Source organism: Haemorhous mexicanus, chromosome 8 (genome assembly GCF_027477595.1).
Source record: "Haemorhous mexicanus isolate bHaeMex1 chromosome 8, bHaeMex1.pri, whole genome shotgun sequence".
Taxonomy (NCBI): Eukaryota; Metazoa; Chordata; class Aves; order Passeriformes; family Fringillidae; genus Haemorhous; species Haemorhous mexicanus.
The window spans coordinates 14,323,365-14,333,491 of NC_082348.1; positions in this window are offsets into that span (position 1 = coordinate 14,323,365).

The following is a 10,127-nucleotide window of genomic DNA, read 5'->3' on the forward strand; positions in this document are numbered from 1 at the left end:
GGGGGGATGGGAATAAATGAAGAAAAAAAGTGAGTTATTGTGATGTCCCCTAGGCATGAGGAGAACATGATCATTAGTCTTGAGGAGAAATGGAACAGTGGGAGTTCCATTAAATGTCCCACAGGCACCAGGAATATATGAGAGGCAGACATTAAACAGACTGAGGTATTCTGGAGAAATGGAGAAGCAGTTATTCCACCTAATGACTTTGAAAGGCAAGGAGAGGAAACAGATGAGGTTTCAAAGGTTATTATTGGAAGGAACAGCCTTTCTATATCTCTTTTCACATTCCAGAAAGAATGATCTGTTTTACATAATGAGCATTTACTTACAGTTCTCCCAGACACACACACACTGACCTATTTAAAAATGCAAATGGTCATGAAGTTCCCTTCGGGCAGCAGTGACAAAATCAATGTAGAAGGAATAGGGTTAGTCCAGCAAGACAAGATCTAATTGGGTTGTAGTTTGTCTGCAAGAGATTTCTCTGCAGTCCTCAGGAAATGGGAGCAATATAGGCTTTAGCATTGAATGACTCACAGCTCAAGGTTTACACATAAGATTGTGTATAATCCCTGTTAACCTAAAGCTGATGATTCAGAAGTAAGAGCTGTGATGAGGCAGAGGACATGTGAAAAGGAACAAACATGATGAGAGAAAAACATGCAAGAATGACCTTTTGCTACCCACAGGTCATGTAACTTAAAATACAAGAATGACACATACCCAAAGGGACCACTGGAAATCACGGGAACCACGTTATGGATACATGTTACAGATTGAATGTGTGCTGGAAGGCAGGACCAGCTTCACCTTCCACACAGCTGTGTACTCCTCAAGGCAAGATTATTCTGCAGAATCTAGTTCTTCACAGAAGAGCTGTGGGCAGTTTAAGAGATTTATTGTGGAGTAGAGAGAATTGAAATGCCAAGTCACAACTACATAGAGAAAACGTACGTTAGGTATCCAAAACAAAATAATATCCTTCTCTGACGTTTAACTGCTGGGGTTTTTGTGCAGGAATTTTCTTGTGATAGGATCTGGTTTTTAGGTTGCCAGTATCTGGTCTTGAAATCAATTACTCTGTGCCAGGCTGCAAATGATTTGTGGCTGGTACAAAAACTCATCCTATGGTTTGAGTGAAACTGAAGAAAATACAGTTCTATCATTCACACAGGAGCTGCAGAATGGTAGGAATTGTTGGGATCTATTTCTGTATTTTGTTAGGCTTTAAGTCATAGAGTAGTTTGGGTTGCAAGGTGTGGTAGGCACAGTTTGTGGTACTTGGGAGTGGGGCTGTGGCCGAGCCTCATCCCTAATGAGCTACAGCTGTGAGCAGCAGGTGAGCAGCATTGACAGCAATGAGCCATGGCGTCCCAGGGGCACTGACCATCCACCAAAGGGAACAGAGGGCACACTGGTGCAATGCATGAATGTGAGAGGTGTAAAAGGTTGGGCTAAAGAACAAGAAGGGCAGGTGCTTGCAGCCTTCTGAGGGGATATTACTCTGTATGGGTAGATGCTTGAATCCTGATGAGGTATGGTGTTACTCTGTATGGGTTGAAGCCTTCTGATATTTATGGTAACATTGTGTATTGTGGCCCTCTCAACTGCAGCATGTGCTGTGGTATATGCTGTGACAGGAAGGGGGTTTGAAAAGTCATCTGTCCAGCCCCTCTGTTTCTTTAAAGAAACAATCAACCCCACTTTCTAATTCCTAGAAAAGCAAATGCATCTCAAGGTAATGTACCCTTGGCTAAAGTCTTTGTTGTACAAAGATTTCCTAAAGTCTCTGAGGATTTTCTGTGTACTCTCAGAGAAAGCACAAAACCAGCCAATGGGCAGAAGCTGATGTCTTCATTGCACTACAGTTTTCCTCTGGGTAACGTTGACTGCACAGATGATACTGAGGCAAAATCCCCAGTACACCTAGGTCTGGCAGCCTGGTTGATCATGTTCTAAATGCTCTGGTGGCAGGGTGCAGGGAAGCTTGCACAACTGCTGTTAATGCTCTTCCTCTAGAGTCTTCTGGGGATTTGTTTGGTACCCAACAAGCCAGGCATGTCTGTGGAGCACGAATTTTTTTCCCTGCATGAATTAAAGGCATCAAGGCAACTGAGAGAGGGAGAAGGAAAAGGCAACTCAAAAAGCATTTAGAGTTTGAAGTCAGATATTAGCTGAAGAAGCAGTTCTGCTAAATTGCAGCTCCAAGCCATATGATTCCCTCTCCAGCCTATTTTGCATATGTGCTTCATTCCCAGCTCTTACCTTCAGATAAAATCAGCAATGTGTGCTGCACTTCCATGTTTGGGAATCAAAACCATTAATTGCAGGAAATTGCCATCTGATTCTGACTCTTGGGGACTGGAATGAGACCCCTCAAATCCTTCTGTCATAATGGCTTTTCAAAAGTTACCTCTCCAGAAGGGTACCAATGAGGCTCCAAGGTACCATTCTTTGGGGGGGACATAACTATTTCTCTGATGCTGCATGGTAGACCTCTTGCCAATTTGTTGTGCTAGGCTGCTCCATTATAGCTTTTCATCTCACTGTACAACTAAACTCTGCTCTCTGAGGCCAGTGTCAACCTGCTGACCCATAATTCTCTCTCCCTGAGTTTTTTTGTGATCACTAGTTCCTGAAAATCATTTTAGATGATAAGGTGAGAAAAACTCACGTTATGGTGCTGCTATATGAGCAGTTATGGTGTCAAGCATATGTATTTAATTCATGTCCAGAAACTTCTATGAGTAATGATCCAAGGATTCAGGTTTCCCTGCTGCTGAATTTCTAGCATGTAAAGGTGGTAAGGGCTTTTTTTCAGTGAGAATCTGCTAAAAAGATTTCAGGACTTTGTGTGTTTATTAATAACTTAGTGGCACAGAGAGTGCTGTAGCAGCTTACTTTCATCCTGAGGTTTTCAAAAGAAAAAGTATTGCTCCTATTTTTCATCTGAGTGTTTTATAATATGGAGAGGCAATATGCACACAGATAGGTCAGTATGGGTAGAAATGCAGATGTAGGCAGGACAAGATTGTTCCTGTGGAGGATTTTGAAGATGCCCATTTTGGGCTGGGGCACAGTCAGTGGCAGAGGCTGTGCTCTGCATGCATATTCTGTGTACATGTTACAGTGTGCCAAGGCTGCATTGATTTCCTTGCAGAATTAACAAAGAAACTGTTCTTTACCCACAGGCCTCCAGGGTAGGTGTCCTCAGATGATGTCTGCAAAAACAGGTTAGATCTGAAAAAAATCCTGAAGCAGGCTTGTTGTGCTGTTCCCTTACCCCCTTATTGTCTGTTCTACTCAAGAGGCTAAAGTATCTTCTAGCAATAACAGAGTTTCAAATTTAAATCCTTCCTCTACCTGATTCCTCTTGGGTGTTAATCTCTAGTCTGTGTCTTTATCACTGAAGATGTGCTCTTGTATAAGGGTATATTCACAGGGTGACCAGCTGGAAGCTGCATCTAGGAGGTGACTGTCAAGTACCAACCTAGAGATGCATTTTCTGGGACACTCTCAGCCTTCTTTGCAGGCCTCATCCCCTCTGGGCCACCAGCTGCTTAGAAAAGAGGCCCTTTGCTCTGAGGACAGTGTCTGTGTGACCACAGACACTCTAAACAAACAAACCTGTATTTTGCACTTCTGGAGGAGTATGTACTAGGAAGGTGGAGGGACGTGGACTAAATAAAACAGGACATAATTTTACAGTAAAGGAGAGGTAGCTCTGCTCTGGGTTCTGTCACAGATACTCTGCACCTACATCCACTGAACTCCTCATTTCCTCCCTGTACCTGATTGTAGAGTGGCCATTTATCTGTGCAGTGGACAGACCCTCCATCTGAGTCATGGTGGAAATGCTGTGTTTGCTTAGTGACAACTCCTCTTCCAGCTGAACTTTGGAGCTGAATCCTGCTCCCTGTGTTACAGTGAGTCATTTAGCATGGTAATTTTGACCATATAGTTTGTATGACAAAGGAATGATTTTTATAGCTAAAATAAGATCAAGCATAGATGATCTTTTAATGAAGTGATCCCTGTGCCTGATTGTATTAACATCACAGGGAGACAAATGAACCTGAGCTGCGAAGAGCCCCCCCTGCAGCTATAATTAGATGAATAAAGAGGTTCATATTGATCTATCCATTGGCATGAGGAAGGAAAGAGCATCACCCGTATATGCTTTCAAGACCAAAAGCTGGTGCAGGCTGCAGAGATGTCAACTTAAAATTGTGATCCTAAAACAAAAGTTCCAGTCTGCTTGTATGATACTGTTCCACCTACTCTGCAAAAGAGATGGCCTGGATGAGAGTCTGTGTCACTGTTGCCTGGGAGGAGTTGTGTTTTGTGTAGTGTGACTAAGAGAGCAGCTGTGCTTGGTTGATCTAGCAATGAGCAAGGTGGTGGTCTGGTATCCTCAGAAAATCCATTGTAGGATTTTCCTTCTTTCTTGGCACCAAGTTGGCTTGTGGACTACTCAGTGCCCAGTAGTTCCTGAGCACTGATAAGCACCTTCTGGCCAATTCCCCAAGTTTATATACTGAGCATGATGTTCTGTGGTATGGAATATCCCTTCTGTCAGGTTGGGTCAGCTCTTCTGGCCATGCTTTCTTCTGGCTTCTCGTGCACCTGCTCGCTGGCAGAGCATCAGAAACAAAAAAGTCCTTGATTTAGGGTAAGTGCTACTTAGCAACAACTAAGGTATCAGTGAGTTACAAACATTATTCTTACAGTAAATCCAAAACACAGCCATGTACCAGCTACTAAGAAGAAAGTTAACTCTCTCCCAGACAAAAGCAGGACACTGCTGTAGCCCAGTATGTAGGTGTTTGCTGTCTCATGCAGCTGCCTGAGATCCTCACTCCAAAGGGAGCATAATCCCTTTCAACTAGGCCTTCACTCCCTTGACTGCTTCTTAAAATGTCTAAAAAAACCATTTTCAAAACTATCAAAGGAATCTAATAATCTGTTCATGCTTAAATCTGTATGAGTTTACAAGAGGTCTCCAGACACAATTGCTTCAATGCAAGGGGTTGTTCATGCACTCTTTCCTGCCTGCTGCACTGTGGCTGATGGAGGACACAAAGCAGGAATATGTCATTGGACTTGGTGTTGCTCTCTGCTTGGCAAAACAAAGCATATAAAAGCATTTCAAAGATCTTATGTGCTAGAAAACATATGTTCTGATGGCTAATCAGTGATACTTGTGATTAGGACATATGAGATTTACTTGTAATTTTGCTGAGTTCTACCCTCAGGGGAGGTGGTTTAGGTCAATTCTCTGAGCAGAGCGTTGAACAGGATTTTAACATCAGTTTTCAGTGCTGCTCACCACATAAACTCATCTTTCAGTGCTGGTACACCCTTTGCCTTGCTCAGTTTTTGTGTTAGAGGGACAATGCAGTTTCAGTGTGCCTTTGTTTGAGAGCCATTTACTGGGCAGTTCTTGTGCCCTTAGGTAGATTCAACATATCTTTTACAGTTTCTTGGACAGCCATCCTTCCTCTTTCTGTGCCTCAAGGAATACCTGGCTCAGAGGCCACCTGTGAAGGAACTGTGAAAATGCAGTGTTAAGTACATGAGATGGAAAAGGATGAGAAAAGTTGTAATAATTTTGTTAGAGAAGAAGACATTAAAAGCTGTATTATATACATGGGTGAGGGGAGAATCAGGTCAAATTAGAGGTGAGCTTGAATCAAAAGTTAATATCTCTAATTCCCTCAAGCCTAAATGGTGTTTTTGTGTCTTCAACTGAGTTCTTATCAGCTGAACCAGACCAAACTGCTCAACTCCAGCGATATGTGAATGGTCTGAGACATCATCTGTGGTTGCAGATCTCAGATCAAGATAAAAATGCTAGAAGCAATGTGTTGCATTTTGATTTTATTTTTGCTGGTTTGCATACCAATACAGTTTTGTTGACTTCATCAGAGAGATGCTTGTTTTATATATTCTTGTGAATAAAATAAGTCCCTCTGCATATCCAGATGGGTCTATGACAAAAATAAGGCAGCTACACTGCAGTAACTGGTTAGTCAAGAGCTATACTACATCAGAGAAGAGCTGGTTTTGGTTTCCCTCTTCCTCCTCATACAGCTTCTAAAGCTACAAATGAGACCTTCTCCTGACATTGAGAACTGAGAATGCAATTGTCTATTGTGCCAGGCTAATTAGTGCTTCTCTTGACTGTCCATGACAATAATGCTATGTAACTGGAGGTATTAACTGATTTATAAAACAGGAGTTAGAAAGTGATTTTTATATTTTTTTTATTACTCTTCTACTACACGCCTGCTTGTGGAGGAACAGGAGAGAAGTGTAGTAGAGAATCATTAATTCAATATGACACTTGTTTTGCAGTGTGGCAGATTACACCAAGTTCTTCTGTAGTACCTGGTCTATACACTGGATAAAAATAACTCTGGGGCTTGCCTCAATCTGACAGTGATAAGAAAGAAATTTGAGGCTAATGTTATACCCACATCCCCATCTTACCTTGTAATGGCCAAATACTGCAGGGTGCCTGGAATGATGGTTCTCTTTGCAGTGTGCAGTAAGGTTTTTAATGTTGTTATGAAAAATGTTTCTTCTAACATGGTTTTTTGGAGGGAGCCAAAATTTTAACAGTAAAAGTCAATATGTGAAATGGGCTTAAACCTAAAACTGGGACGAAGAAAAAAATCCCTGTCCTTGGAGCAGGGTGTCTCATACTTTTCCTGAATGTGCAGTCTTTTGGGGTTGGACAACAAGGAAAGGGCTCTTGGAGATTTCGATGAGTTAAACATGTAATACCTGGAGGGGCTAGACAGCAAAAAGATGTGAAAACCCCAAATCCCTACCACATCCTTGCTCTCTGGTTTTTGGAATGGTCTTTAGTTGAGCTGCGGGTGGAGTCAGAAAATCTGACCCAAATCTTAGGTTGAGTAATGGATTCAGTCCACAGTGGATGCACATGTCTGTACCTATCTGTCACGTCAGCTGATCTGCAGAGACATGCCACATTATCTGCTTCCTGAAGATGGCTTAAAATGCACTGGTGGAGGATTAACCTCCTCTTGCCCTTTGGGCTCAGGGGAGCACAGTGTTCTGAGGAGATACTTGCATAGCTCTGACCTAGCTGGCTTTTCTGAGATGCCTAGGGCACTTCTGCATGCTTCTGTTCTACATGATACAGACATACCTTGAGGCAGCTGGGGCTCACCTGAGCAATAAGAGCTCCTTGTGTATTTCAGTTAGTCTTCAAAAAATTTAATCCTTAAACATCTGGTCTGTTCTAATTTCTCTTCTATTCTTCTCCTGAGAAATACAGGTATATATGTGGCATCTGTCCCTCGCCCTCCTTTGCTCAGGTGGAGATAAGAGTTATTACTATTTGTAAATGGTCACAGCATCTGTTGAAAAGTACCTTCCCCATTTCAGCTCTATTTCTTTCCTTGACTGTTTTCCTCTTTTTCTGTAACTGGAAAGGGGGCCCACTGTTACTTTACTTGTATGTTAGAAGTTACTTTGCTTTTTGAAGCACTGTAAGAACCAGGAACTGTAATTTGAAACAAGCCGTGTGAGCAAACCCATCTTGTTGTCCTCTGCTAACTGGATAATGTCTTACCCCTTGATAGGTTTCCTTTTTCAAAATTACTGAACTAATGACCTAGCAATAAGCAAGAGCCATGCACCCTGGGGAAAATCACCCTCTCTCTCATGTGGGGGGGGCGAGTCACTGGAACAGGTTGCCTGTTGTGGATGCCCCATCCCTGAAAATGTTCCAAGCCAGGCTGAATGGGGTTTGGAAGGCAGGGAGGTTGAAATAAGATGATCTGTAAGGTCCCTTCCAACTCAAACCTTCTATGATCATAAAACAGAGGTCTCTGTATTTACTTCAGCATGTCTAAACTTGCTGTTTCTTGTTCCATTCCAACCTGAGGAGCTATGGGAAGTTGCAGCTGCATCACACTGAGCTAAACTGGTGCTGCAGAGGACTGTCCTCTTGTCCTCAGGAGCAAGGCAGTGTTTAAGGAGAGCAGCTGGCATGAACCAATGCAGTGATGCCTCCAACTGACTGGCAGGCAGTGGGATTGTTGCATTTTGACCATATTAACTAATCACTGCTGATAATTGTTATTAATCGTTGGATCTGTAGTATGAAGCTTTATTTCCTCAATTGTGACTGTTTGAGGTGAAATGCAACAGCTGCTTAACAATGCATAAGTAGGATAAAAATGGAAGGAAAGGCTTTTCCTCCCCCTCTCTCTGAAAAAGCAGCACCTTTTGCAAGGTCTCCAAACCACATGTGTGAGCTGCACTGGCTTTGAAGATGATCTGGTACCCTCTAGCTCTGTTTGTTGCACAAGAAAATGGACTTTTGTGGTGGTCCCTCAAAAATCCATTGCCTTGTAGTTGTGCTTAATTTGTATAACTTCTGTGCAGACAGAAGGCAAAAAGTGAAAAGCACTAATTCCTCTCCCCTGGCTGTGGGCATTTTCTCTGCAGTACAGTGACAACATTTTTTGGGTTTAAATGGCTGTGCACTTGGGCTTTTTTCTTTTCCCTTCTTTGGAAAGTGGTTCTGGAGTCTGGGATTTCTCACAGTAGATCAGCTTCACCCTGTTGGACTCGAGGATCCTTGTGGGTCTCTTCAGTCTCAGGATATTTTATGGTTCTGTCATGCCCTGTCTTTGCTCTGATGGAATCAGGCCACATGGTTTGTGTCTGGTTTCTCAGAGTCTTTCCTTGACCTGCCCACAGGTGCCCAGTTTGCCAGCACTTTCTGAGCAACTGCTGCTGATTGCTGTCATTCTTTGATTGCTGAACACAGGAAGCATTGGAAGAGTTTGGCTTCCCATTGAATTTCCAAAATCCCTCTTTCTCAGGACTGGTTGCAACTAGTCCAAGGAGAACAGACTCTCAGGAGCAAAAATGCAGCCCATTCATTACAGAACCTGGACAAAGGACAAAAAGGGCCAAAGCCCTTAATTTCCTCAGCAGTTCCTGTCCTTTACTGAGACTGCCCCTTCTGATGCTGAGAGGTAAGAAAAGGTGATTAAGCATGAACTTAAAACTCCTAGGCCCAGCTCCCAGCAACACCAACAGATTAATGCATCATGTTGGGGATGCTTCAAACTCCATGATATGCTCTGCTGCCTCTGTTCTGGGGCTGTTCACAGTGGACTCTTCTGCCAGTTCAGTGATGCTGTTAGATTTATTGAGGACTTTGGCAATTAATTTCTTTCAGACCTGAGAAGGGCCTCATTGTTGTCCATCAGAGTTTTAATTAATCAAAGTGGCAGATGGACAGTATCAGCCTCAAATGCTGGTGTAGTTAACTCATTCATTATCATGTTCTCCTGCTCTCTGATGGTTTATAAAGGACATCTTTAATCTAGCTGTCATGAGGCTGTCCCCATACTAGGAGTTAAATCATCAGTCCTTACCATAATTACCTTCTGTCCAGGATACCATGGGGGAAAATGCTGATTTTTGCCAATAAACATGGAGGCCTCCCCTTGGCTTCAGACAGGTGAGTAGAGTTTGACCTGCAAAGATGAGCAGGGCTGGTGAAATTAGAGATCTTTTTGAAAGTCTCTGGAGCACACCTTTTTAGGCCCTCAAAACTGGCTGTGCAAATTGCTTCAGGAGGGTTTTGTTTCCAGCTGACCAAGTCCTTGCTGGGATATAGTGCCAGTTTGGGAGGAGTTTCTTGGGTCTTTCTGAATATTTGAGACATGGCCTTGTCATGAATGGATGCCCAGGAAACACTCCCAGGCTCATCTTGTTAAGTTATTAACACAGATTTTGACCTGCTTTGGGCCCAAGCTGTCAGCATGAGGGTACCCAGCAGAATTCGGGAGTTGACATGGGTCAGGAGGAATGGACAGTTTGGATGTGGCCACCCTTTGGCCTTTTTTGCCCTGAGGAATAAGAGTTTGGACTTGGCTGAGTCTTTACCCATTGACATTGGCACCAGAAAAAGGTCCTGAGCACACTGGAATAAGTGTTGCTATAGATACACTTATCATGCATGAAATGAAGAGTTTGCAGTAGAACCAGAAGCAAAAAAACCAAAGAACTTAAATTCTGTGTATCAGAAATATAACCAGTACTCCTCCTAAATCATCATGTGATGCCTGGGA